We start from the raw sequence: 5891 nt of genomic DNA, 5'->3' as shown, positions 1-5891 counted from the left end.
TTATCAAAGATTAAAAGTAAGTCTAGCTCTGAGGTTAACGATGACGTCACTACCTACTTCCTCTTCAGTTCGGCCGAAGAAAAGAATAAAAGACTGAACAGACAACAATCGAAATCGTCAAATAATTTATCTGGTAAAAAATGGTGGCCATTTTCAAAATGGTGTCGTAGCAGCAAAAAAAAGTTGTACAGCCGGAACAATAATGACCACCACCAACAACAACAACAACACCACCACCAACAACAACAACACCATCAACAACAACAACATCGCCATCAAACTTGGTCGGACGCAACTAACAACCGCACATCAACTAGCTCCGGTTTCTATGACAACTACGACGACGACGATGATGACGTCAACAATGACCATTCAATTGATAACCAAAAAAACGATTTAAGACAAGAGTTTATAACGGTTGCTAACAACAAAAGTTCTCAAGCGACGAATAAAACCCACGGAAATCATTATCATCCTAACATGATCAAATTTTCAAACGACGCCAATCACTACAAATACTTTTCAAATGGGCGCATAAATTATGCTAATGAGACAGGCGTAAAATATGGTAATGACCGTAGCATAGATTATGTTAATGAGGGTGACATCATGCTGGAAGAGAGGAAGAATTATGACGTAGGTGATGAGGGGAGAAGCAGAGTTACGAAGAGGAATAAGTTCTACAGCCGCAACGACATCCCTAACCGACCACACCAGCTAACGAGCTATTTTAAATCCTCTCCAGTCCCCAGAAGAGTTACATACCACCATCAACAACAACAAAATCAACAACATGCTAGACAACTTTTATCCTACAACAACCCGTACAATCTCAGCAGCAGCAACAACAACAACAACAACATTAACCTCATTCCCGCCAAAATAGCAGACGACTGCAGTGCTACAGTAACCATCAACGAAACCATCGGCGACGGACTATCACTGGGGGATGACGATTTCGAGTTCGCGCCATCAAATATCAAAGATACTAAATTGACTTCCGTTGTTGATGAGCTAGAGTTGCTGTTTAACAAGCAGCTGCTCTATCCCTTTGTCGGAGAGAAGTAGTAGCAGTAGCTGTAGTAGTAGCAGCAGCTGTAGTAGTAGCAGCTGTAGTAGTAGCAGATGTAGTAGTAACAGTAGAAAAGTGATGACGTGATTGAGAAAAGATTCGACGAATGTGAAAATGTTAAAAAATGAAGTAACGAGAAACGATAATGATTGATTATTATGATGAGGATATTGATAATAATAATAAAAATGACAACCATAATAATAAAAATTAATATTATAATAATAATTTTTATTGTTATATTTATCATGAAAAGAGTATCTCGAATTATTGCCATATTTATTTTCTAAGTACGCAAATAGAAAGCACAATGACCGTTTCACTTCAGATTCCCATCATTAAAACGATAAAAAAAACACACAGCATGAGACTTCATTAATATTACAAATTATGAATGACGTCATTATGACGTCATAATTAATTGGAATTATAATTGAATATATTTTTATATATGATAAATTGTGATTTTATTATAATAAGGTATGTATGGTTGTAAATCACTGCGACTGTTTTTAAGCAAAAATTTGATTATGAATTCATATAGTGTGTGTGTGCGTGCGTGCGTGCGTGCGTGCGTGCTTCCAGTTGGTGTTATTGATATTTCTACGATAATTATAATATTCGGACTCGTTTTAATTGTCCTTCTCAAGTTGCAAGGCACGCAATCTAGGATTACAAAGTTTTACTTTGACGTGTAATAATAATAGTAACAATAAGATCATTGCAATTGCAATAATTATGAATTAATAATTATAGAATAATAATGATTATAAATACAATTCGAATTATTATTTTGTTTGTTTGTTGGCATTTTTTTTTCACTAACTATAATAAGAAAAATACATGGCATGACGGTAATGACATTTTTAGTAAATTAACACATTTGAGTGCATTTCTTTGAAGTACACCACAACACATACACACACACACACACACACGTACACACACATACACACACACATACACACACACATACACACACACGGACAGATTGTGTTCTCCGTGCGACAGTCTGGTTCATCTTAGCTAAGAGGGATGGTTTCGTATGTAGAGAAACAAATGAGAAATTTGATTTGTTTTTAGGTTGGGAATGCGTTGTCATCGTTTTTGTATCATCAACAAAGTTTTGTCGTAATGTGTGAATGTGTGTGTGTGTGTGTGTATGTGTGTCTGTGGTGTGTGTAGGTGTGTGTTTATGAAAACAGAGTTAATCTTATTATTATTATTTAAGTAAATTTTCAGTTCGCCATTAATTTATTTTTCTCAATTGCGGCGACTACTGCTGCAACAAAAATATTTTTTCAAAGGGAGTTAGTTTGGCCTGTGAGCAATAATATTTTTTTAATTCAGCCAGAATCAGTTCATCTAGATAATTCTTAATATTAAATAAATAAATAATATTATTATTGATTATGTGGGATAATTACCGTTTGTACTAAAGCACACATACACACACGTACGTACGTGCAAGCATGTACACACACATCAACAAACAAACACACACACACACATACACCGACCTACCATACAGACCAATACACACACATATATATATATATATATACACACATACAGACAAATACACACACATACATACCAACACACACACACACACACACATACAGACCAATACACACACACAAACACTCACCAGCATATACACTTAAATGCCCTTTCTAAATCTCGCCCGAACGAGTGCTTATATAAGACAAAAGATGACAAACATTTTAAACATATTATATTATTAATATTACATCAACATTTTTTATAAAAATTATTACCAGGTCGTAATTAATTATAATTTTTATTGTGGTGACATAATTAAATAGAATTATTATTAAATTATGTCTTAATTAAATAATGTCTTAAATAATCTCTTTTTTTATGTGATGACGGATGCAAATAGTTCAAAGATAAATTATCCTTAAAACGTTTCGTACATAAATGTACACACATACAATCACACATACAGACATACAACTATACAAACATTCAAACATACATACAACCATACAAACACACATACAAACATACAAACAAGCAAACATACATACATCAAAACATGATTGAAATGTGGAATGATATATCAGTTCAGTTGATAATTAGTTAATGACTCCAGCTGATTTTAAAAACGCCAATAGCATTAATAAAACAGCAAGCAAACAACAACAGCAACAATAACAACAACAATAAATCAACAAATACAGCAGCAACAACAACAGCAACAATAATAACTACAACACGCTGCGTTGCATTGGAACCTTTGAAAATTTTGTTACTTAAACTCAGTCACTAATGATCAACAATCATTCAAGAGACTTCTTGCAACTGCAACAACAACAAAGACGACGACTAAGTAACGATAATAACAATAACAATAATAGAAATAATAATAATAGAAATAATAATAGCAGAAATGACATAAACAACAACAACAACAACAACAACAACCTCCAGGACAATAAAAATAATAACCGTGTTAAAAGAAAGTTCCATGATATCAGCCAACATGACGTCATTTGTGATGACAACATTAACAACAACAACATCAACACTAACAACAACATCAACACTAACAACAACATCAACACTAACAACAACAACAATAATAATAATAACAATAACGACAACAATAGCAACATTAATGATCATGATGATCTCGTGAAACATCTAAAGAACTACAACAATAACAACAACAACAATAATAACAACAACAACAAGCGCAACAAAAGCAAAACCACAATATTTCAATTCGGTAGGAATAACAATAATAATAACACTAACAACAATAATTATAACAACAACAATAATAAAAACAACAACAACAACAGCAACAACACAAATCCAAAGAGAAGAGGTCGCGTAAGCGAATCAACGCCAATGATTGAGGAAGAAGTGAGTGTGTTGTTAATGATAAAATAAAAATAAATATATAATAATAAAATAATAATAATAAAATAATAATAATAAAATAATAATAATTATAATAACATTATTAACTACAATAATATTAATCAATTAATATATCCTATTTGTTTAATAATAACTACAATAATAATAACAACAATAATAACAATATTTTAGCAACTGACCAAATTATTGAGTAGAAAAGCAGTCGTATGTGGTAATAGTAGTAGTTGTAGTTGTAGTAGTAGTAGCAGTAGTAGTAGTAGTAGTAGTAGTAGTAGTAGTAGTAGTAGTAGTAGTAGTAGTAGTAGTAGTAAGTAGTAGTAGTAAAAAGATTGTTATTATAATTTGCATAATTATCATTAATATAGGTATCACAAACTCCTTAATAGCAAACGAGATGTACCGAACAGAATTCATTAGAAATTTGTCTGTATGTATGGATGTAGGTCTGTCGGTTTGTATGTTTGTCTGTCTGTCTGTATGTATGTATATATGTCTAGTCTAGTCTTAAACACATTTTCTAACTAATAGTTGGAAACTGTTAAGCATGCAGTGATGAAGGGACCACTTGTAAATTAATTAGAAGGCTGTAAAGTAATTAGAAGGCTGTAAAGTAATTAGAAGGCTGTAAAGTAATTAGAAGGCTGTAAAGTAATTACTTGAACGTTATTGGTTTATTTGGCATATCCACAAATGCATCTCTAACTATTTTAAGGGAAGAGATCCCAGAAAACGAACAACACAGGGAGCTAGAAATGAGATTCGATGCGAAGTCGTAAATATGATTATTTGGATTAATTTATTGCTTCTGGTACTGCTGCTATTCAAATAAACGTTCAAATTTCAGTTGCGTTTGAAGTAGTTGTGTTCATCTGTCGGAAATCTTGAACCTACGGATAAACAAACTCTTGGACTATTGTTGGAAGCTACAACACGCCGTTGGTGATATAGAGTGTTGGTTGAAGCTATAACATTGGGGTTGGTAGTTACCAGGTCGAGCAAGTTACGACACTGGTGACAGAGGTGGGATCTTCAAGAGATTACAACACTCACTGGTGGCAGAAGTAAGATTTTTGATAGCTGGGAACTCACTGCAGTAAAAAATGCCAGTAATTAGTCTGACGAGAGAAGCTTAATGATTGACGATTTGTTTTATTCCGTGATTCACCTGTCGATTAGTTATTGCGCTGCATTCTGACGATTTTAACGATCGAATAAACGAGTGATTGATCACAGCAATACACACAAGTGATTGCCAGTACTTCTTCTTTCTGGTAAAATTCATCTGAAATAAATCTTTTTAGGAGTCAAGAATCCAGGTAGAGAGAAATAATCATACCCAACAAGTTCAAAGGGTCGGTTATAACAGTATGTTTGTTTGTTTGTCGGTTTTTCTGTCTTTCTGTATGTCTGTCTGTCAATATGTATGTCTGTTTGTCTGTATGCATGCGTGTATTATGTGTGTGAAAAACTCTATGGAGACAATACACAAAGCAAACATTTGGTCATCATTAGTTTTAATGACAAGAAACATGATATTTTTGTTAAATTAATGATACTCTTTTTTTATTATTATTATTATTTGGGAATATTATTATCATTATTACTACTATTAATTAATTATTATAAATAATTATTATTATAGTTTTTATTATTTTCTCGCGAGGATTTCCAGTAAAAAGTTGTTCGTGATGATTTGAGTTATTCTCAGATTAATTAAAACGATGAGGCAAAAAACGTAGCGTGTTTGTATGTATGTATGTATGTATGTATGTATGTATGTATGTATGTATGTATGTATGTATGTATGTATGTATGTATGTATGTATGTATGTATGTATGTATGTATGTATGTATGTATGTATGTATGTATGTATGTATGTATGTATGTATTTATGTATGTATGTTT

Source organism: Helobdella robusta (assembly GCF_000326865.2).
Source record: "Helobdella robusta unplaced genomic scaffold HELROscaffold_63, whole genome shotgun sequence".
NCBI classification, from domain to species: Eukaryota; Metazoa; Annelida; class Clitellata; order Rhynchobdellida; family Glossiphoniidae; genus Helobdella; species Helobdella robusta.
The sequence above is the reverse complement of the archived record's forward strand: the minus strand, read 5'-3'. Positions refer to the sequence as shown.